General features: G+C 42.2%; 1 long non-coding RNA gene across 7 annotated transcripts; it reads left to right on the top strand.

The window, feature by feature from the left end:
* LOC146597820 (uncharacterized) lies at positions 1 to 24,785 on the top strand. Of its 7 annotated transcripts, none has more exons than XR_014895394.1 (6): positions 3,935 to 4,069; positions 9,646 to 9,799; positions 17,770 to 17,850; positions 19,254 to 19,395; positions 20,355 to 20,401; positions 24,225 to 24,785. It is a non-coding gene; the product is annotated as an uncharacterized LOC146597820 (long non-coding RNA). The 7 variants fall into 7 exon arrangements; XR_014895393.1 differs by lacking the exon at positions 3,935 to 4,069 and adding an exon at positions 4,645 to 4,714; XR_014895399.1 differs by lacking the exons at positions 3,935 to 4,069; positions 9,646 to 9,799 and adding an exon at positions 1 to 34.

Here is a 24,785-nt window from a genome sequence, read left to right as displayed (position 1 = left end):
GAGAAGGTCTGTCCATACCACTCTGACTCTTCAGGTGAGTGGGCTTGTGAGAGGCTTGTATTTTGAGGAGGGACATTTTCTCTGATGTATSATGACATTTTTTCTGTGTTTAAGTTGTGATGGGAATGGAGACCATTCTTATCAGATCTGTTTCTTCCAAAGCAGGGAGGCTCAAAAGCAACTGTGATACAGTGAATAGAATAATATCTGAATATATAGCTCATTACAGAAATTCTTGCCTTTCACAATCTCCCTATCTCTGTTCCGTTTATATTGATGTAACTTCTCCAGTGCAACTGCAGCAGTTCCTTACAAGGAAAATGACATGGTTATGTATAAATGTGGTCACTGCTGTAAGTGTCTGAGAAATTATTAATCATAGCAGACCAGATTTTTAGATGCGTGGAATAAATAGTTGTCTCAGACAAAATTGTGCAGAAGAAGGTGACTTGAGCTAACATTTTACCCAGCTAACCCCCATCCAGCAGAGAGATTAAAATGGATCCCAGGAGAATGTAATAATAAACAGTTTAAGGTTTGCRCTAACTGTGCCAGAGATAGATGTCCCTTGGAGACTGCTATATTGGCCAGAGATTGTATGTGCTCTCCGCTGTCTGTTCCTAAATAGCAAGAGAAGCAAGAGGCATAAAGATGAGAGTTTCCTGCCGGTGCTTATGATTTGTCTCCAAAGGCCAGAGGTGGTTGGTAAGATATTAAAAGGTTTCCTACAAAATGCTGCAAAAATACACACAGAAATAAAGCACAGATGCACATTCCWGCTTGCAACCAACAACAAAAGGGAGAGAGAGAAAGTAAGCGATATTGTATTTATATAAAGGGAGGGAGGAAAAACAAAAGAATATATAAAATTTTAGCCTAATTTTTAGCTGATAATAGAAGAAAAATGGTAGGCTATGGCTTTTTTTTTTTTTTTTTCCCCCATAAGACTGGATAGCCCGGAAACACCCCTTACTCTGCCTCAGAACAACCCTTTTGATCAGCTTTCTGCCTTCTTTGTACTGCAGTGTTGCCAACAAAGCTGGGRCCATGGATCTGTCGCGCCGACGCCCCTTCTTCTCCCACCCCTCTCCCAGCTAAGCAACTTACACATTATGTTGAAGATTTGAGCTCTTCAGTCTCACTGTCCCCACTACCAGGCCTCAGTTTAAACCCCCTAGAGAGTTTTCACATTTTTTGTTGGCAAAATAGTTGAAGAGAAGCCCTTTTCACCTATTAGCTGGTTTTCTGCTTTGTTCAGGATTTTGATTCTTCCTCTGCTTAGCTCCAATTCATGATGACCTAAATGAACTATGTGGACTTGTCTTCTTTTCTCCAAGGCATCATATCCTGATCACAGCACAGCCTGCCAGCCCTGTGGCCCAGTGGTCCAAAGCAGAGATACCATGACCTGTTCCCCTCTGCCCTGTGTAGGTACTCCTGCCTGGCCTCTTTCCTCAGGCTGCCAGGTTGCCACATTGCCTTCTCTGTAACTGATTTCCTGCTGCTGGTTTCCTGATACCTCTTCTCCAAATTGTGATTAATGTAGCTGTGGGAGTTCACTGGCTCTGTGGACCGTCATCACAGGCCTTCATGAGTATGTGGTGATGTGGCAATGCATCACTTTGCAGTATGGGAACACAACGTAAGAAAGAGGAAGGAACCAAGCAGTGGACTAAACCGCAGCAGAGGTTTTGCCTACTTCTGGCCATGGTGGCAGGCAGCCACAACAGTTCTATGTGTCTGTAGTTATGTTTGGCTCCTCTGTTGTGCTCTCCTATGCTGCTTTCCACCTGGTGGGAGGACTGGAGAACCCAAGACTTCTCTCTCTCTGTTGCAAAACCTCCCCAGCTCATCTGTCACCAGCTCTTTGCTTGCAGCTTTGATTCAGCCATGGCAATTACTGATCTGTTTCTGAAACTGAGGGCAGATATGAGTAAGACAGGAATATTTCCTTTACTCCTCTTCCCACTGTAGGAGAGAAAAATGGTCAGGGTCTTGTTGGCCAACTGGGTAAGGCCAGGCACTGAGTGATGCTGCTAGCTGAAGAAAGGCCATCTTGCYCCATGGCTGTTTTTACTCTCCTCACAGTTATAAAATGTCCTGGACCCAGGCACATTGCCCAGACAGATCCAGTTCCTCCCATTGCTTCTGATACACATTCCCCTGCTGGTACCTGGCAGGAACATTAAGCCCAACTTCCATTACAGCATAAATGTGGATCCTGAAACATGGTCTTGAAGGCTGGTTMCTGTTCTCAGGTGGCAAAAAGTTTCAATAAATTTAAGGAACAGTTCAAAGGACCATGGGGAGGTGCAAGGGAAACTTTGCTAGTTTAGCTTTTATGTATGAAGTCAGAAAAACTCTCCCAATGTTTCATAGATTTTGGAGATGGGGTGAATGGTATAACTAAAAATTTGCACTTTTTAGCTAGGAGAAGTTTTCCTAGTAAACCAGTAATAGATGGCATTGGAGTACATGACAGACTTATAGATGTGCTGCAATGTTTAGGTTTAAGGTGAAAAACTGAAAGGAGTGGATGAAACTCTCCTAAGATCTTCCCATTGCCGGGGCTGTAAGGGGCTGAGTGTCATTTTATGCTTAAACTAAAAACCGCTTTCTACCGGATATCTTCTTTAGTTTTAATTGACAACTGCCCAAATCAAAAGATGATAAATGATTAGTATAATGCCAGACTTCAGATCATCACTGAGCGTGAGGTAATGCACCTTGCTCCTATGCATTAGTTTACACAAAACTCCACAATAACCATGTTCACACAATTTCTACATAGCTCAGAATGAACACAGCAAGCTCCTGTATTCTGGCAAGGACAGCAGATATTCACAGAAAAAGCCAGACTTCACTGAAGTCAGCTGAAATCATGCTCTGTCTTGAATTGTGACAGAGCCTGGGTTTTGCCCCTGATTTCACTTTTGTCAGAACAACTTCTTTTTCATCTTCCACACTGCTCCTTGTCCTGTGTACATCCCAAACCATCTGTCCAACCAGTGCCTTCTTGACTTTTAAATCCCTGAATCATCTTCCATAAAGGATCAGTCATTACTGATAAAGARTAACTACTTACTGCTTTTTCATTATGCAGTTATTCTAGATATCTGTAAGGCTTTCGATAGTCTGTCTGGCTATGCTTTACCTGCCTGAACTGCATCACTATGTTTTTTTTTAAATTCYTCTCCCATATTGATACCCCAATGACTTTCTTATCCCTCCATTCCCCTGCAGTGAGACTCCATGTTCCTAAAGGGAACCCATCTTTGGAAACTAAAAACAGCAGTAGTCTTTGACCCGTAGCTGCCCTTGAAGGATGAATGTCCGCTGTTAATGCCCCTACTGGTGTCCCTGCCACTGMATCTTGCCCAATCCCTTTACATGCTTTCTGGAAAATCCAGTGGGATCACAGCACAGCAGCGGGCACAAGAAAAGCTGTCCTAAAGGTTGCCTTTAAAGCTGTGAACTGATGATGTTGTCAGCACATAGTGTTCATTCCCAAGTCATGAAGTTTATTCTGGGACCACTTCAGAGCTTCAAAGGTCCGTCCCCTTGCCAGGAAAATATCTGTGCTGTTGAGTTCTCCTTCAGATTCTCTCCGCATGCCATCAAGGAAATGTCCAGAAACCTAATCTGTGGGCAATTGGGCTGAGAATTCTCCTTGTCTTCACCAGCAATGTGGGGCATGCAATCCGAGGGGGCTGTAGGAATCAGGCGGCCTTTTTAATGCACATCAACTATGTCATGTGCCTCTGGCAGGCAGGCAAGTTCTCATGTGCGCCTGTTTCTTCAGATTATGCTCTTGCTGGTACTCTGCCTGCATGTGAAGATGGACAGCCTGTAGATAGGACTGTTGCTTGGTAAGCAAATAGGAACAACATGCTTTTCCTTTGGGGTAAGAGTGAGAGATGAAGGATGGTCTTGTGACTGAGGCACTGAACTGTGACTCAGAAAAACAAGAGACTATAAAGATTTCAGTTCTCATCTGTTGCCCAATTCTTGAGTGACTTTGAGAAGTCATAATGACCCYGTTGAAGTTCCTATCTCTGAACTCAGAAAGGTAATACTTTCTTTTTCCTGCTTTTCTCTTGTCTTTGRTGGAGACGAGGAGAATTTTTAGTCAGACCCCTCTCAGATTAGGTTTCTGAGCTGTCCTCAGCTTTCTGTGTCACAGACTGTCCTCCACTGTGTCTTTGTGTGTAACCTAGCATGGATGGATGCTAGAGCATGGATGAGCCTCTAGGTGCTATGACAGTGTCTGTAAGTAAGAAGGAGACTGGGGCCTGGGGCATGCGTGGGCAACGCACTGCTTCTGACAGCCTCATGCTCGCCCTGCTCTGTTGGCGCATTTTGACTTGGCAAAGGCTGCTGCAGTCTCTTGAGCATGAGCCCCTTGGTCTGAGCTGCAGATAACTACCACAGCCTCAAATGGATAAACACCATATGCTAAACATTCACTGTCAGATGCTGCATTGCAAATGAAGGCAGATAGTTAACCTACTTCGGGTACCTCATTCAGGACGTCAAGATGTGCTCTCCATTCTGCTGACACAGACTTGAGGAGATAAGCTAAATCAAGCTACATATCCCTCGTGACAAAGGGCTTATGTGCCACAATTTGAAAGGCCACAGGCATGCCAAATGCCTGCAAGTATTTGGAAAAGAGACAACTGCAGCAAAGGAGAGACTGTTTTGGAAATGATATGTAAGATACTCTTTTTTTGGGGGGGGGGGAACTAAAAAATGGGAGTTACATCCACAAGAAAGAGAGCATGTAAGAACTGTTCAGAATGACTTAATGTAGCCAGAAAGATGGGAGGGTAAAGCCTCGCATAAATGGGCACCAAGCAAACTAGCTTAAGGAAGTGATCCTATGGGATCCTGCTTCAGAATCCCAACTTGGATTAACTCCTGTACACCCTGAATAGTGAAGAGATGGTGAGGAAGAGACAGGACAAGAACCAGAACTGTGGGATGGGACAAAGAGGGCATTGAAAGGGAAAAAATGAGAAAGGATGACAGAACTAGGTCTGTGAAAAAAAAACATGTAAAAAGAAATAGAGAGGAGGAGCTTTAGGAGAATGGGGTGAAGGGATGAAAGGTGGGAGGGAGGGACTRGGTGGAAAAGAAAAAGTGAAAGAAGACTGAGAGGTGGGGAAAGGAGAGGAGGCTTTCAGTAGGTGTGTGATGATGCATTTAGAGAGTCAGGTACACTTTGGAACAGGCTTGTTTTTTCATACATGTCCATGTGTTGCCTTGGATATGGTAGCTGTGACCCTCATGAGAGGCCTTAGGCATTGATGTCTTATAATTTCTTCCTACTTTTTGATCTGGACAGGGAGAGGGATATTACTAAGGCCCCAGACCTCTTCATTAGGACCCCTGAGTATCAGAACAAGTGAAAACTAAAATGTTTGAAAACACCCTTAAAAGAGTGACATTTTTTCAGTGCCTGGAATTCCTTAAAGTCCTGTCTCTGATTTGAATAATCCCTATAAAGCTATGTGATTTCAGGTATATCTTGCCTGACAGTAACAATAGATTTAGGGAATGAGACAGTTTCACAGAGATATCCTGGGCCCTCAAGGGCAGGATCTTCTTTCATCACGAAATAGCTTTACAGGCTCTTCCAGTTATTTTTACAGGCCAGTTTGAGACTTAGTTCTGGTTTATATCTAGTACAGAGTTATCTTTGCTTCAGCTTTTCTCCCGGGCCAGCCAGTCACTGACTGCGCAAGAGCTAGATGTGGCAGTTATTGCCAGCCTTCATTATTTTATTGGGAGTCTCTCAGCATTCAGAAGTTTTGTGTYGGAGTCGGGGGATTACGCAAGGGTCAGCTTGCCTCTATTTAATTAGAGTACGTGTCCCTGTGGTTGCTGAGAAGAGCTTGAAAACATGAAAATTAGAGGCTTAAAAACTAGAAGGAAAGAAGTTCCTGATTAAAAAAATAAGTATCATTTTTATATGAATGTCATGATCACTAGATGCCTCATTTGTGATTTTTTTATCCAAATGAATTTGTAAGAGATTCTGAAAAGGGAAAATGAGACGGGAAAATTCTGGATGCTCTGCAGTGTATTTGTGTGATAACTGTCAGGTTAATTTCCTTCAGTATATTTTATTGCTAAAATTGTTCACTTTTTGAAATGCAGTGGTCAAAAGAAKTGTAAAACTTCCCCAAAGTCACTTGCTACTGGAAGTGAAGCTGAGGGCTTCTTAACATTAGGAAATCTGCATAGGTAAAAACATTATGGAGTTGCCAGAGTGGACCCCACTGCAGGTCTATTTGCAGGTCTATTCTGGCTCCATCATTTAACTCAGCATTAAAACATTGCCATGTACTGYGGCAGTGTGCCAGCAGTTGTCGTGCCCAGCCTCGGGAATCTCTGACTGCTGCAGGCTACCCCAGTAACGCAACACAAGCCTGCTGCACACACCCAAGCCTTTTGCTTGACCTTCCCAACAAGTAACAGTGCTGAACCCCAGTCAAGTACTCCTTAATTTAATCTTTGGCTGTAGTAGCAAAAGCGAAAATTACTTTCTTGGGTAAATTAACAACTTATATTTACTGCTGCTTTTACCACAACATAATTTGTTGATAACCCTTGAAAGCCTTCTCTCTCTAAGCACCCCATGGGCTAGCACAGACAGATTAAGGAGATACAATTGCAGAGCAGTGAACAGTCTTGCACATAGCTTGAGTTCCAGCTCTATTTACCTTGCTTAACATATCCAGTCTGCAAATCTAGACAGCATCCAGGAGCTCTCATGGCCGTATGATATCCTGGAAGTAATGAAATTGTCCTCAATACTTCAGTTTCATGTCTCACCCCGCTGACGCACCATCAGCACCCAGTGATGGGAACCTGTGGCTCTTCCCCTAGCTGCAATCCACGAGCAGTGCGAGTGCAGGTCTAGTGTCGGGGCTACATCTCCTGGGCTGTGAGCACTGGAGGAGCAGAGATGTGCTGTGGGCCATTGGGCCATGAGGCCAGCGAGGCATTTAGCTGGCCAGGCTGGAGGGACTGGGCTTGGGAGCTTCTCACAGAGCCAGCTCCTTGCCAGGTTGCTTCCAGCCAACAGCTCCCATGTCTCCCCTGCCTTCACGAGCCCAGGCTGCRCATCTAGTAGCTCCCTGCCAGATGGTTTATTTTTCCGTGTTCCCCTGCAGATAGATTCCTGTCTGTGGGGTGACCAACATATCCTGCTTGAGGGACCCACACTGGATAGAGGCAAATGCAGTGTGTTTGCAGGATTTTAAGTGTCTTGGTCACTGGGTTATTTAAGGTGGGACAGAGAAAACTGTTCTGGAAGAATGTGTGTTCAAGCTTATAAGCTTGTTGCGTTTCAAGTGTTGTAAAGGACATTTACTTCTCCTTGCCCTCCAGTAAGAAAGTGAGGGCTTGAACTAAAAAGGTGTTTGATCAGCAATGCCTTCCACGTTTTGTCGTTCCCGGTAAAAACATACCAACCTTTGAACCCAAGGCTGATGAAGCCTGGTGCTTTCTCCTTCCTTGTAACATGAAGCGTGTGGTAGTGCAGGCAACAAAAAGTACTGCCCAGACAGTGGGTGGGGAGAATAACCTGTCCTGTACATTTGCTTTCCCTGTGGCCTCTCCTGTTCCACAATGTGCAGTTAAGACAGCGGTCTCCCTGGTTTCAGTGTTTGTGCAAAGGTCCATTGTAGATGCTCAGGCACCATGTCAAGTAATCATATATGCTAGGAATCCTTAGCCAGAGGCTCATGTGTAGCCTGCAAAGCTAGAAATTAAACCCCTCTGGGCATCAGAAACAGATGTCTTGTCCTTGCTCAGTTAGAAGAGTAGACCCCATTAGCCAGGAAGAATTGAAATGTTGAAATTTGAGTAGCTGTCTTCAAAGACATGGACATATAAAACCCTCATATATATGTACGCCATGTGCAAATATGCGYTCATGCATCCCAGCACTCTTCTGGGCCCTACAACACAGAATGACAAATTCACTTGAGTGTAGACATACACATAAACGTAACTAACGTGAAGTGTCATGCACACAAACAAGTRTGTGTATCATACTCAAATATATGCAGGTGTACAAAGAAGTTTCATAGGAATCTGTCTGCTTCAGCCCAACGGGTGAAATAATCTTCCAAAGAAACTTCATTCCCCCAGCTTCCTATTGTCCTATGAGCTCTTTTCATAATTCAACATATTGAATTTAGCCTAAGTCTCTTAGTTGAAATAGGAGTTAACTGATGACCCCTTAGGCAGTGCGTCCCACTGTGCTGGAGCCCATCGAAACTCACTTTGCCTGCCAAGCACGACCTCAAGTTTGGGGGTTCTCCTCTTGCAYGCTAACCTCTGGGTTGGCTGATGCAGCATATGGTCCCCACCATGGAAGTACTCATGCAGGCCATAGTCAGCACCAGTCTGGTGGCTTCCTTCCACACCTGGCAGGTGGCAGGAGGAACTGCAGTAAGAGCAGCATCTCTTTCATTTKGCGTTGTCTCCAGCCTTAGTAAAGGGATCACCAGCAGTGAAACAAATGGTTAAAAAAAACAAAAAACAAAAAAAACCCTCTATATATCTAACCCTCTATATCAGTGAAACAAAGCTGACTTAGGGCTCTGAGATGCTGAGCATCTGAGCACAGATCTGAATGGTCACCTTGGTATATATATGACTCAAGACCTACAGCCATCCACGCTTGGTGCTTATTTGGGCCCATCTTGGTGTTTTTCCTGGCTTTTCTTGGCACATTGAGGGGCTGCCACCACAGAGAGTGCAGCGATGGCCTGAACTGRGGGGAAGAATACAGCCATGAAGCCATGCAAGCCTGAAGAGAGGGCGACAGCAACGGCAATGGATGCGAACACAGAAGCCTCAGTAAAGAGAGAGAAGGCATAAAGAAATTGGCAATCCTAAGGTATCACAGAATGGTTGAGGTTGGAAGGGACCTCTGGGGRCCATCTACTCCAAYCCCCTTGCTCAAGCAGAGTCCTAAAGCACATTGCCCAGGACCCTGTCCAGATGGCTTTTGAATGTCTCCAAGGATGGAGACTCCACAACCTCTTTGGCAACCTGAAAGACCTAAGTTCATCAGATCCAGCATTTATGAAGTCCTACAGGTTGTGGGAAAGGTGGATACTTTCCCTCATGTCATTGTCCCTACATAGACGATATATTATGACAAGACTCTCTTCAGCAGTGGATTTGCAAGAACAATACAGCTGCACTGTAACCAACAAAYCATACTTTGTTTTAAAGCGTTTCCGAGCGTGGTTTGCGCAGACCTGGAGCCTTTAAATTCTACCTGCCCTGCAAAAGTTTGACTTTAATAATCAAAAGAAAGTGATTCACTCTGTGGGAAAGGAAACGCTTTTCAGGACTGAAAGAATGTCGCGATTCCAGGGCTGCACAAAACAAACTTCACCCACCGCTGAGCTGTAGCTGCTGCAGATGCTGAGTACTGCAGAACACCATAACGTACTAAATCAGTTCAGAAAATTGTGAACTCTACGTCAAGCAGATGCTGCTGGGAGAATTCAGGCAGGGAAGACGCACCAGGAATTTTGATTGGGGCACCTCATTTACAATAGCAAACCTTCCAGAAAAAGGCCTCTTTAAAGATTCTGTTTATTGTTGTTTTTACAGTGCAGCAGAGAGCATCTCCAGAAGTGTAAGACTGCATGATGCCATGTAAAAGTACTGATTCAGCCCTTGAACATGGTTTTCTTTAAGGTCTCCTGCCCAAGTGCAACTCATCTTAACAAGAGAGAACAAACCAGAGCACAGAAAAGTGGTGCGAGTAAGTATTATTTCAAGTCAGAGAGAGAATAACTGAATACAACATGCTGAGCTCTTTATTTCTAAAAACTCTGTTAYTTACTTAGAGAAGCCAGTCACTAGGCAGCAAGCACCTCATGAACTAGAGGTGCTAGATGAGAATCTCTAGAACGGGAAGCATGGCATAAAAATGGTTTATAACTAATTAAACTGAAAAAAAATCTTTTTTTTATTTAAGGTTCTCTCATTACTAACAGGAAAAAATAGGATGCTGTGATAACTTAAAGCTGCTTGTGTGACTAAAGTAATTAAAGCGGCCCATATGGATTTTCAGACCACCCACCCATCCACCTCAACCTTTAGTCAAGTCAAAACAAAGCATTAAATTTTGAAGAGTCACGGATGTGAAAAAAATACAGGCATCTAAAAAGCTTGTTATTAAAYACTGCCAAGATAATTTTTTTGATGAGCATTTCTATTAATTTGGCAGCATAAATTAAACACTAGAGATTTTTATTATGGTATRCAATGTGAAGTGGAGGTTCTTTGGCAGACATTCCCCTTCAGGGCTCGTCTTTCAGGTGTAGGAGATGCACGTGGCAGGATATGGTGGCATCTTCTGGGTTGCCAGTTTTTCACACATTCATCTCAGTGAGCCAGATTCTCTTCTCTGTGGCACAACAAATCAGGAATAATTCCATAGAAATCAATAATAYAGGGCCAGCATGAGGTCATCAGTGAATGTGAGGTCACAGCCAGCTTCTCCTTATAGAATAGCAAGGGACAACTTGCTTCCAGATGGTATGAGTAGATTCTAGAGATGAGTCAAAGAAAATCAGTAGCTTTGGACTGCAAGTCCTCCTGAGCATTACAGATGGCCAATTGTGAAATTTTTCYGTTCAAGTGATCTAAGAACCTAATCCTCATTAATATGGAAAATTAGGCTCCTAAGTAATTTGTGCCATGCCTACAGTAAAGAGCTCTGCAGCTATTAGTTTTCTTGGTTTGCAAGCGGTACCACCAAAGATGGTAAATATCTCCCCAAATGTGGCTTGTCAGCTGAAGTCAAAATGCCCAGGGGGTAGTCAGCCAGCAATGCCCAGACACAGTGCCTTGTAGGATATCTTTGCAGAGCATTTTTGGAGGCTGTTGCAACACTCAGGAAACTACAGGAGCCTTGTAACAAATTCCCATGGCTCTATCCTCCATTATATGTTTTCTTCATAATATTTCTCTTCTTTGTAAAAATCCACTGTTCCTTGTGTCCCCCATCAGGACAATAGGCTTCTTAGTTTGGACATACAAATGGATCGTGCAGCCTGTGCAGAGCATATATTGGTTTCAGCAAAATGCCGCTGCCCTGTGGTGCTTCTCTGGAGGAGGAAGGAGAGGAGAAGGGCTTTGTGGGACTTACTCCATTACAGCAGGCAGCACCTGTGTTTTTTTGCTGCTGGAGCTGTTGAGGTCCCTGCACGGCTCTGTCCTCATACTTCTTGGGAAGGTGATCCCTCTGCCTTTTGTCCTTAGGGGTTCCTCTTTTCAGAGCCAGCAGCTTTTGCAAATAGACTGAAGTCTGAGATACATCATTCTACTTCCTCTCCCCCCGCCCCCCAGTCTAGGTCTGGCAAAACTAGGTGGGGAGATCATGCATTTCAAGGRCACACTGGTAGGAGAGACTGATTTTTTAAAAAAGGATAACAGAGCTTTTGTTAGATTTATATGAGTAGTCAAGGAGAAAAGTTATTTTTTGATTCCTAAATCTTTTCTGTAACCCTTTGGGGAGATGCACAGAGGTGTTTCRTGAAATAGCTCAGCTTCGTGTTATCCTTGTGGTCCTGAGTTTCAGTCTGTAGCCATAAAGCAGAGAAGATTAAGAAGGTGAGTCCCAGCACAGAGGTAAAGGAACGTGTCAGTGATTGTGGCACTGACTCTTATGGGTTGAGGTGACCATGGTGCATCTCCCCATAGCTAACAATGAGCTGGAGGAAGCAAATACTCCTGAGCTCATCTCAAGCCACTTACTGTCCGCTGGCCTTCAACATTTGTCCCAGCCAAGTTTCCCCCCAATGGCTGTGGGAAGGAGACCTCAGAGGATGGAGGAAGCAGAAGCGTYGTTGCTTGGGCCAGGGTTAAAGGACCAGAGCATGTCAGAACAATCCAGATACTTTTGAGCATTTGGGACTAGATTTACTGACTACCTGTTCCAAAATAATTGATAGCACTGCAAATTATGGTCATTCTCTCTGCTGAGAAAAGATTAACATGCTCCACAGGCAGTCAGCTCTTTGAAACTTGGTGCAATGAGTACCTACTGCTCACCACAGGGAAAACACAAGTCTGTAAGAGGGTCATGGCAGGGCACAGTTTGGGATCTTTTGTGCTGAGGGATGTTAATTGGAACGGAGMTTTTTTGTTCTGTCATTTAACTTGCTCATGAGATATACTCAGAGATGGATATTAAGAAACAGATAATGACTCAGGAACGTCAGGCAGGCAGGCAAGGCAGAGCAAGCTCTTCAGAGCGAGAAAGCAGAGAGAGAGTAACTGCAGCAAGTACATTTTCAAGGTCAGCTTTATGAGAGGAAAACGMAAGGCTGTAGACTTTGAAGGCTGGTGGCTTCTAAGCTGTACTCTTGACAGTTTTATGAAGWAGGACTGCAGGAAAAAAATCCTGCATATTGTGGCGATATTTCAGGATGATGAGTTTTGGGAAACTCTCCAATACTGTGACAAACCAAATCCTGAGAGTTGCGATAGATGGATCTCAAAGTGCTCAAAACTGTGGGGCTTGTCTGTATGTAGAAATTGCAGGAGCTTTTTAAGTATTCTGATGGAGCTGAAGAAAGCTCTGTAATCTCTCCTTTATAATGAACAAACTTTGTAATTTTATAAAGGTGCATTATTGCAATGTAACAGCTTTTGTAGCTAAAAAGGACACAGTCACAACTGAAATAGTTACATCAGTAGAAAAAAGGGGGTCAGAATTGCCTAAGCAGAATATGTGGATCATACCAGACAGCTCCAAAAGGCTGCTTTATAATCATTAGGAGATGGCTTGTAAGTTTTATATCCTTGAACGGGACTCTCTGGACCTCATCCTGGCTTCAGCTGCTAGCTACAAGAGCCTAGAGGAAACTGGCCTGAAAGAGGAGACATTTCCTGATTTTTGTAGTCCCTCAGCCACCATGTCTGTCATTGGCATGTAGATACCTAGCAGCTATGCTAATTCATGTGGAAGTGGATTTCATTAGGTTGAAAGTTACCCAAATGAAATTATTGATGTTTTTGCTGGGGCTTCTTGGCTTATCGTGCAAATCTGAGCAGATTGTGGGTTCTCTCAAACCTTCTGAACAAACACAATTATTATGAGGAAGGATAGGGTTACTCTCTAGAGGTACATACCTTTCTGCAGGTATATGTGTTAGCTAGGTGTATGCRACCCTAGGCTTGTGTTGCACTTCAGTTATGCTTCAACAAATTCCTAGCTAGCCTGAAATGACTTCCAGTTGCTTCATTCYAAATATAACTCAGAGGACATTATTTGAGGCAGCAGCCACAGCGAGGGGCTTCACATGCCATCATCTAGGATGCTTGGGAGAACGTTACAGTGTCCTGGCAGTTAGTGAATGACACTAAACTGGGCTCCAGCTTACCTATCCGAGAAAAAAAATAGTGTCCCCCAAGATGTAAAACCCAGCAGAAGAGTGACCTGTTGAGTGACTGAATCCTGGTTTATGAGTAGATGTGATAGAGGTATCTGAATAGATAATTCAGCTGGCACAGTTGCTACTATACTGAMAAGAGAGCTTTAACTGACTGATTTCTAGTTTCCTTGTCTGGTTAACAGATGAACAAAGAGTTTCAGTATTGTTTCTCCAAGGTGTTTCTTTACCTTTCATAAGGTAAAGAACCTTTAACCTGCAACTAGATAAACTCACTAAATAGTCACTATATTTTATCATCCCTAAGCCCGTATTACTTTATCAAAGTTACAGTTAATTTTCAGTAATGCTACTAAGCTCACCCCAAATCTCTCCTCTGCCTGTRTAACTTAAAAGGTTGCTATGTATTAGTCTGAGTGCAGAAACCAGTAATTGTACATTATTTTACCTTTTCTATTCAATAGCAAAGGTCTGTGTGGCTCAGTAGCCTATTTGCAAGCAAAGGAATGTAGCCATGGRTTTGCTGTGTTTGCCTGTAACATCTGTGCCTCAGTTTCCTTCTGTTGTGAGAAATAGGCCATACCTACTGCTGTCAAGYGCTTATAGCTTTCTGAATGACAGGCAGCTGCTATAATTAAGGCCAAAAGCAGCTCTATTGCTTGCACTAGCAAAATGAAAGACCACAAAATAAGAAGCTCATCATCTGAAATATTTATGTGTTTCTTCCAATAAAAGCACCCATCCTACATGCAAACCTATAATGAAACAAAATAGACTTCAATAGCTTAGAATGGCTATATAAGGGTTCCTAATTGATTCAGATGAATTTCAATCTATTTCTTTCTTTAGTTCTCTTTATATCCTCCTTCTTTAAAGAGCASATCTGCCCGGCTGGAGCATCGAATACAGAACCTCATTGTTTGCAATGCATAAAACCAAGATCCATTGCAGAAAGTGAGTTCTGGTATCAAAGGTCTTGTTTTAAAAATTTCTTCCCAGTGGTCCCTTCTTTTTCAAGCTTATTCTTATGTTTGAAGAATTTAGGGGAGCAGAACAGCRGAAGTACGCAAGTGTAAATCCTAATATGTTACTTGGTGTCAAGATTGAGGCTTAATAACACAAATTAGGGAAAAAGGGGGAAGGAAAATACTGCAACTTAAGCACTAGCCCAATATGCAAAAACTGACTTTCAGTTCTTGTCTGTCATGGGATCTCAGTCTCTGCATTTCCCATCCATAAAACACGTTTTTGAGCAGTAACCTACCTCTCTGGGAGGTATTATAGCAGAGGATGCATCAGTATCTAGAAGATGCCTAGATATTATACAGCTGTGTAAGCCAGTAATGTAAGCAGGCAGATCAGTATAGGCAATAAACCGTTGTTTCTGTTGACCAGAAGACATTTCCTTATAGATATAAACCAAATGCTGCCTAAATTCTCATGGTTTAACTTATATTTTAAAAAGAAGCTGGAAGTTTAACTGTGATGTTYCTAATGTGCAAATCCCTTACGAATATTTCTGGTATTGGCATATGAGATGAAACTTGATGTACTGCTGAAATATCCCCACCACTTGTCAGTGGACTTCTAGTTAGTTTCTCTCTCCTYTTTTCTTCCCTCTGTCTTTTCTGGTTTAGATGGACCACTGGAGAAGGCAAGATTATATATCTTGGGGWACATTTTGTGGCTCCATAAATAATTATGAGTCTTAAAAATTATGAGTCTTAGAAATCACTTAATAGTGTGATATTCCCCTTCCATTGATTCCCAACATTTTAGCAATTTCTGTAGCCTCAGTTCTTTCAGGTTTGGAAACCAGTAGTTCYTTGATGTCTAGAGGAATTCAGATTAATTTTATGTCAACTATTATACAAAACCAGTGTATTTTTCAGTGATTCACTGGTTCTTCCCCTAGGCGGAAGGTGACTCAGGTGGGACTTCTGTGCCTTGCACACTGCATACGGCATCAGGACACAGTGACAAGGGAGTAGGAGAGCATCACTGAGGCGCTCAAGGGAACAGGAGACTCCTCTCACAGCCTCTGCCACCCTCTTCACTGACAGAAAACCAAAATACTGGAGTTTCTCATGTTTCTCAYTTTTTAGGACTTTTATGAAATTGTGACCACCAGCCTCTTATCTCCCCTGAAACTGAGCTAGCAAGGAATGCTTTCTTCACTAACAGAAGAGAGAGGACAATAAACAGGCACAGAAATGTAYCTGTAAAATCTACTTGCAACCTGTGATACAGTAACTTCAGCTATTTTGTTCCTGTTTTGCATTTGCTGTCTGTTTCCGCCTGTCACCCAGTTCTGTAGTTGGAAGGCTAACTACTGAAGTCCTTCAATKATTTTTGATTATTATTTCCTCTGTTTTATACCCAATATATATTTTCATAAGTGGATTCTYGTTATAGTGAAAGTAAATTTTTTGCCTTGTTCCTAGAGACTGAATGTTTTGAAAATAAAGCCACAAAATATCTATAGTATCACTTGCAGTCTATCTGAGTATACGTAAAGTCTAAAAATACATATTTTAATTAGCAGCCTCTTGGGGGCAAGTTGAGAGCTCCATTTTTAGTTACAAGATTTTGCAGGAAGTAGAGCTCCAGCACAGTTGTAGTGTAGTAATGTGGCACAGATTTCAGCAGCATAGTTGCTAGCCCAGCACAGGAGTTGAGAAAGTTTATGATTATACTGTTCAACATACCACTGTAATTGCACTATAAGTACAATGTAGCTAAAGTATCTTTAAAGTCACAATGTTCTATATTAAAAATACCACTGATAAATAAATAAGTAAAACATGGGGAGAGTAAGAATTACCAGAGCCCACTGTTATGGGAATGCAATTGCCTACTGACTACCTAAATACAGGTACAGCTGATGGAAGGTATTGGTTGATGGGAAACTATTTATATGGAACTTGGTWTGTAAAGAATACTTACGAGTTAATATCAGTGGCATAAGTTAATATTTCTACATAGTTATATTAGAGAATTCACCTTTGAGTTCTGTTTATGTGTTCCCATTGGAATAAATGTGAGTGTATTCCTAAAGTGAAAGTCAAAATAACAGTACTGTGTTAAATTATTTGCCAARTTTAGTCTGTAGTTTTCTGCTGTCTGACTAGCCTATTGGGCAGAGTTAGTATTACTGTGGGAAAATGAATTGAAGGCTATCTGATTTACTAAATCTCAATCTTAAAAAATATTATGTTRTATAAATGAGAAGAGGGAGGAGGGAGCATTTTTCTTAGTAAAACAATTATTGTATTAAAATGTGGTTGTGTCTTGTATTTACTTTTGTTGTTCTGGTAATGGTAATAGTAATGGTAGTAAACTGTTTCCTTGAGCCTTCCCACACTTACATCTCTTGCCTCCAGATCCAYGAAGATGTTGTTACTGGGTGTCAGGGGAAGGAGCTCACTTGTTTCCTTGAGTACCAGACCACGCACATGCTCTTATCCTATAGAAAATGTCAGGCAGCTTGCTCTCTTTTCACTGAAGAGTAAGCTACCATCAGCTTTCCTTTCATTTACTGCTGTATAAAGGCATGTGAGAGGGACAATAGATAATACCAATTTATTCCTGCACTGACTTCAGAATCCTTCAGCGATCCCTGCTCCCACGCATTAAGAGATCAGAATGGGATCCATGAACTGGCRTTTTCAACAGGGCATAGAGAAGTGCAGGAGGTATCCAGTGGCTCATGAAGCTCCCTAAGACCTTTGTGAAAGTACCATGTGCTGTGCTTTTTTCTACCTTCCTAATTATTATCCCCCAGTGGTTTAATAACAGCCGAGCTATTGCTACATACTATGATTGGCACGATGCACTCTTCATGTTGGGATCAATGTTGGATATCTAGGCCACTGAGGGACACACACAGCTTTCAGCAGGAGTTTATGTTAGATGCAGGGTTTGACCTCTCTCTACTAAAACCAGCGGGTATTTTTCACTTGACTCTGATTTGGAGCTGGATAGAGGCATACCTAGGCATGAAGTGTGTGCATACTTCTCGGAGGATGAATCTGCAGGACCAAGCTGAACCGTAATGTCAGAGGAAGCTTGACTGCAATCAGTGCTGCACTTGAGACTGTTCTTGAGGGCTATTCTATGCCCCTGTACAACTCTGTTTATAGTGGGAGCTCTCTTTTCCTCTAAGGGAGGTGATATTTTTAGCAGCTTGTCCTTTCATATACCCTTCTGCCACCAGCTGTGGTCAAAATCGTTGTATGAATGCTGCATTTGTTACACTGTAGGATGACTGTGCATTTTTAGGGACCAAAAGCCCAATRGGTCTGAAATGATCTTTCTTTCTTAATGGCAGGGCCCATGGCTGCAGCAGATCTATACCAAGAGTATCTCTGGAGGAGACAGGAAGAGCAAGAGCTCTGAGGAGGGTAAGCATGTAAGTATTGTTTTGCTTACTGATGCTTTCCTTCCAGGTAAATGGAATAAATAATCCAATTAATCTTAAAAAATGCAGTGTTAATTGAAAGTCCCTCTGCTTGATTCTGTGAAGGTTTAACCAGAACTCTGAGTTTAGCAGGATATTCATTTTAAGAAACAACTGTGGTTTGCTTGGCCCTTTCCTATGCTTATGAGCCTGTACTCATGCACTGCTTAAAGAATTCCCCTTACTGGTCTGCTGTTAGTSTGATTCCCACTTTGCTGCCCCAGTGGTAAACACTCACCTCCACCTGTGGGTCTCTGTGCCCCCAATTCGTTTTAGCCAGCGGGAACTAACATGGCACAATATTACTGGGAAGCGACACAATCTGTGTGCAGATGCTGCTGCTGCTACCTTGAAAATTAGTGCTGCCCAGTGACAAGAGCAAAAGAAACTGTGTAAAACTGGGATTCTCTTCCCAGGTCTGCTGCTGAAGCCTGATCAGTTGACCATAGTTGGTGGCAGCTTCAGGAAAGATACATCAGCAAAAATAGTGCAGATAGTACCTTCAAAGGAAGTGAGTTACTCAGGCAACTGAAAGAAGGTGCTCGGGTGAATTTATTGTGTGTTAGAAAGTACCCTTGAAAGTTAAAACTTCTAATTATTCRTGGAATAGGTGCAGCAGTAGAAATAGCTTCTATCAATATGTTCTAACAGACCAGATGGCAATCTCTGTGTTATGGTCTCGCTYCTTAAATTCATACCTACAGGTAGTAGTAATGTGGCTTCAGATGAATAACTCTCTTCTGGGAACTGTTTCAGGATGTTAACTTGCTTTGCATAGACTTCYAATTGCTTGTGGAGATTAAAGTAGGTTTTGGCCACAATACCTTGGGCTTGTTTTTATTTATGCAAAAGGCTCCATTTTTATATGTTGAAAGAGGGATGGATGTGAGATAATGATGCTTGCAGATAAATCAACTATGTAGACTAGATAAATCTTGCAAAGAGTGAGAAGCTTCACAGGGATGTAGCCAAGGTAAAGGATTGGGCAGCAGACTGGTAGATCTATGTAAGTACAMATACATATGTGGGAGATAAAAGTAGACAGTATGTGCATCTTATGTAAGTCTATATATAACCACAGAGCCAAGGGACCTAATGMCATTGGCTATCTAATAGTGCTTTAGCTTTTGAAATAATTTCTACCTATCATGTATTGCAGGACAGATTTTTGCCATTTCTGGTATTTTGCTCAGAGCTTGACCTCTCACAGAGAAAGGACCACAAACTAGACAAATTTTATGTGAACCAATCTGCCACAAAGACTGTTAAAGATAAAGGGCTCCATAGTCCATCGCTATTCTTCAAAATCTTTCACATTATTAAATCYCTCTCATTATAATGTCTCTTTTCAACAGGAAGCTATCAAATGGATCCCAAGAACGTGGTCATTCTGATACAACTAATTCAGATTCACTTATCTTGTGATAAAAAGCCTAGTTGGAATATACCAGCTGTAGAGAAGAAGATAAATAGTTCAGATGTCTATTTGGAACCACTGTGAGTAGATCTTTTCTCTCCAGTAATGTAATTTTATCTTACTGTATCTAATTGCAGGTAATTGTTGAATCTAATGATGAGGTTGCTCTGTTTTCTGTCTTACAATGCCTCTAAAGCCTGAAGCCACAAATAAAATCAAAATTATTTTAAATAGTCCTGGATATTTCSACTATTACACAGAATATTTTTCTTGGGCTTTCGTGGATTTCCCTAATTGAAAACTATATTGTCTTTTTTATGGAAAAAAAGCTCTAAAACCTCCTGTAAAATGAGAAGGTTCATGAATTGGTTCAGTAGTCAGCCATTGACATGTGAGACTGAGCTAAGTTTTCTTTTAACCACCTCATACCCAGAAGCTATTTCTGGCACTCGTGACATGTAGAATTACAGCGAGGTACTTCTATTCCAGTGACATTTGGGTTCCTGCCTTCTTTCATGTTCCAATTTCCCTGTGATTCATATGAGAATTTATCTTTGGGGTTGCAGAAGGGGACAGCTTGTAGCACAAAATTACGAATGAGGACTCTCCTGAACCACAGACCTCCCAAGCTCGGGCAAGAGCTGCCTCCCCACCCAACTGTAGGTCGTAAAGGTGTCTATTCCACTTGCAGCTATCCCGGCCTTTGGAATTCTTCCACAAGTTTGATCCCTGCACTAGAGGGCAGTCAGAGGCAGCTGCGCCAGCTGGTACCTCATACCACCTCCCAGAAAAAGTGGAAAAATATGGTAGTCCTCAGCAGAACAAAGCAGACTCCCAAGTCTCAGGACTGGTTTTATAGTCCTCCAGRTCCATACTGGTAGCCATTCATAGTGATCAGCTGGGAAGACACTGCCATTTCTCAATAGGAGTGGGAGACCAAAATGCTGTGGTTGTTTGCTCCCTGTCCCCAGTGTGCAACTTTATGACTCTTCCCTGGCTATTCTTAATCCCAGCTTTGCCTGTATTTTGTACTTTCTAGGTCCACCAGTATTTTGTGTGTAGATGAACCAAAGAGGAAATAACWGGGTAAGAATTATTTGCTGAAAAATAATTGCTGGATAACATACTCTCCAGTGGGACTGGACTTGCACCGCTGTCATTGACATCAATARATATTTGAGTTCCTGCGTTTGTCTGGAAAATGAAGTGTGGTATGTTTAATTACATAGTCCCTTATACCAYTCTATGAGCTATGGAAGCACTTCAGTCTTCTGTTACTTTGTGTTACTCATAGCTCCAACTAGCTTGCTCCCCATCACCCTTATGATGGCTCTCTTCATTCCTTCAGAAGGTTCTGCATCATTTCAAATCTCATTTAAATTGTATGTAGGCCACTGTCAATATCCATTCTATCTGCTGCTTTCTTCTCTTGGTGCAGGAACATCCCCAGCTTCATGCTGCAGTTTGCTATAGGCTWCTGGGCTGTGTTCTGTGGCTGATGGCATGCAAGGGCTAGATACTTGGTAGATCCTTTTGGATAGAGTATGGGTAGCAGCAACAGCAATGGGCTGAATTCTCTGAGAGTCTACTTCACACCTATTTTGAGAGTTTAAATGGAATTTAAAGGTGAATATTGGCCTTTGTTGGCTTTCTGCAGAAAAAACATTGTGGGGAAAAGAAATTCCTCCTGCAGTGGGGAGACATAGGGAGTGGAATTAGATAGTCCTTGTAGGTCTCCAAAAAAAATCTGATTATTGTGTGGTTATTGACAACTCTCTTACCAAGTAAGTCATGTGTTTCTGTGCAGTTTACCTGAATGAAGTTGCAGCTGTTTGTTCATGTGTGCTCTCTGCACCTGTGCACTGCTGCTGAGAAATATGGAGAGAGTGTGTGTGTGTGTATAGCAATCTGAGTACTCATGTCTGTTGAGAAAATATATTTGAACTGGATATACCTAGGAACTCAGACTCCCCTGGACAAAAATAGCTCTTCTAATGGTGATCAGAAGAGAGGCACTGACACATTTTTTTTTTCACCTGAGATTGGAAAGGAATGCCATTGAGGAAGCGTGTGTGAAACAGAATAGAAAACAAAGTTTCATGACTGTAGGTCTGGGACACAGGGTGGTTGATTGTTTAGGAGAAGGGATTTTTTTTCCCCCTCGTATCAGTGCATCCCATAGATGCATTGTCTTAGGCATCTCGAATTTGCCTCTTAGAAGTAGGCATTGCCTGCTGCCTCAGGCGAGATACTAGACTTTCTGATTGCTAATGTGACCTGGCCCAGCAGATCTGCACTATGTTTAAGGGAGAAGCCTGGCAACCATCGCCTGGAAATTCCTACCTTAGTGTGCAGCCAGATTTACAGCATCAGAGCATGCGGAAAGCATATCCAACGAGGAACCTCACATAAATACCATGCTGATGAGTGAATGGCAGCTTTTGTAAAGAGTAGTTTTCTTTGAAGATTGGCCCCAAATAGATTTTGAGTAAGAGCTGTTCTTTTCCCATCAACTGCAGAGGGATGGACAGYTCTGCCATCAGCTGGGGTTGCAGACCTACGCTACTGAGCCGTCCTGGTGAATCTTGCTCATCTGCTTCGGGCTTGCCACACACAGCTTGGGGCAGTATCCAGCTACCTGCCAAGCTGGGTTTTTTGCCATCTGGGCTCAACAACCTTTTTTATATATTATTTAWTTATTTATTTTTGTCTTGCTGCTGCTGTTCATGGCTCTATTGGCTCTATTGCTTTGAATGACAAACTCAGATGCAAGCATTACCAAAAGCAGAGCCCCATGTAGAGRTGATAGTGTACATCTGGAATCAGTCCAAACTGATTAAGTCTTCCTTCAGTCTCCACCTTCACATACTTAAGCAGGAACCAGGAAGTATCTTCAAGGGATTTTTCTTTTCTAATTCCTGCTTATTCTTTTCACAAAAGACTGGCGATCTGTAAACATTCTCAAAGCATAAGGTGTGTTTGAAGCATTTGTTTTCTCAGATTTCATGTCTGTTTATACTATGGTAAGGCTAAACAAATGAAGACTAATAATAGCATCTCTCTGCGTTGTTTCCTGGCTGACACTTCCAGTCTGGTCCAACATTGTTGAACCCAGAAAAGGATTCTCGTTGTTGTCAAAGGGCTCTCGATGAACATATTCAGGGTCAGTCTTGCATTTCTTTTTATTTATTTTCCATGCCCGGACCTCCCATCGAGTTCACTGAGTGTTGACACATCTTGCCAATGGCAGCAWCAGATCCCCAGCAGGGAACTTTTCATGTTGAGGCTGGAAGAGATTTATTCCTCATTTCCCTGTGCTGTGTGTAATCCTTTTTGCTACAATATAAGGACATATGGAGTACAAGGTACTACCATTCTGATTTCATAGCACTTCACATCACCTTTGTACTCCTTCCATTTCTGCAGGGGACTGCATGGGATGCAGGGCAGTAAGGAAGAGGACTGCTAGAGCCTTAGGAAGTGCTTGTTGCAGTCACTGAGTCTTACCAGCTCTTGGGACAGGACAAATCATTCCAAAGGAAATAAACCAAATCCTCCTTTAAAACTTGAACCAGACCTTTCTTTTCTTTCTTTCCTTCTCTTTCTCTTTCTCTTTCACTTTTTCTTTCACTTCACCTTCCTTCTTTCCTTCCTTCTCCTTCTCCTTCTCCTTCTCCTTCTCCTTCTCCTCCTGCCTCTCCTTCTCCTTCTCCTTCTCCTTCTCCTTCTCCTTCTCCTTCTCCTCCTGCCTCTCCTTCTCCTCCTGCCTCTCCTTCTCCTTCTGCCTCTGCCTCTGCCTCTCCTTTTGTGATTTTATCTCGTATGAGTGCCCAAATCTCTTCTAATGTTCTTTCAAATTTTCAGACAGCTCTTGCTTCAAATTGGAGCTTAGGTACCACAACCCCATGAGACAGTCTATTTTTATTGCATTTGCAGCCTACTTCTGCTACCAAGAGAAGGATGCTTTCTGGTGCTCATAGAGTATCTAGAGTTTCAGATGCTTCCCCTGCCCCCTGTAGCACTTGTCCTCCACTGGTCTAGGACAGGTACTCTGTTGTCCATAAAGTATCTGAACATTTTACRAGAGGGAAAAAAATCACTGAAAAGCTGCTATCAGTTTCGAGGGGGAAGTGGAGGGAAATGCCACTCTGTCTCTCTCTTTTATGGGGAAAAAAGTGGAAGGGCATATCATAAAAGGAACACTTGAAAAGCRGTTTGAGTGAAGGACCAAATGGCAGAAGTTGCTTACATATCGTGTCAGCTAAGTACCATGTTTTCYCCCATCTAAGGTACACTACCTGTCTGAAGCATTTTTCTTCATGTAGTGTTAGTAGACAAGGTACTTAAATTATGAGTAAGAAACTGAAAGACAGAGAGAGAACAGGAGACGTTTGCCCCATGATACAAAGGTGAGGATATTCCCAAGGAGAAAGTACTAGCTCGTGGAGATGGGCCTAGGCCACCTTTAAAGGAGGTAACTGAGTCCTCTGTAGTATAATTCCATCAGGCCTCATTAAAGGCTCTACAAGTCAAATGCTGCCTCCTTGATGCTTTTCCGTAGAGGCTTTGGTGGGCCTCAACAGATATGGCTAATTTGGAAGGCAAACACTGTGGGCATGCTGTCCAAAGAGAGAAATCCAATAGAGTGCCTTCATACTGCAGAATACATACAGGCAAGGGCAGGAGGGAAGGGGGAGCAACAAACCCACTGTGTTGCACTGAAGTGAGAAGAGTTGCTGGAGAACCATTTCCATGGTAGCAATTCGGTAGAGTTAGTAGTATTTTTATATGACAGTTTTTTAGAYTAAAATTGAAATTCCAAAAAAATCTTAATAATAATCCTTGGATGGGGGTAAAGTAAGATATGTTTCATTTTGGTCATCCTTTTTTCTTTTTTTTTTTCTTTTAGGAAAACATCTAATGAAAACCCTGTGCGTCAGTGCTACATAGCACTAGTACATAACGTGACAAAACTTTTGAGATTTTTTTTATTCTTGTTTTATAAGTTGATTCAGGCCTATAAGCAGAAGCATTCTTCATTGCATTAATAGTTTATTTTATTTTTAATCAATCACATGATGCTATCCTAATGTCATTTAACCTATAAYTGTCTTTTGTGCAGAAGCCCAAATATTTGTATTGCTAGTAAGAACTCATTAAGGTGGCATTCTCGGATTTTTTTTTGTTCTTTTTTTTTCCTGAATGCTGCCAAATAACCAAGCTATAATGTATTCAGAGATTTGAAGAGCTGCAGTCTGAGTACTCTCTATAACTATAAAAGAGCTATTCTAGGAACTGACTAACTATCCAGTTAGTACAATTGCTTTTTTCCAATAACAACTGTTTCAGCCTGATTCAAAGGCAATATACCTGGTGATGTGTAATATAGCCTAGATGGAGGTTCCTGTCTGAGGACGACTGTGGTCAGATTGCACCTTGAAGCAATTAAAATATATTAAGTACATTAAAA

The sequence above is a fragment of the Rhea americana genome, unplaced genomic scaffold (assembly GCF_003343005.1).
Source record: "Rhea americana isolate MKP2758 unplaced genomic scaffold, rheAme1 scaffold_177, whole genome shotgun sequence".
NCBI lineage: Eukaryota > Metazoa > Chordata > Aves > Rheiformes > Rheidae > Rhea > Rhea americana.
Note: the sequence above shows the minus strand (reverse complement) of the source record. Positions and strands in the feature narration are given on the sequence as shown.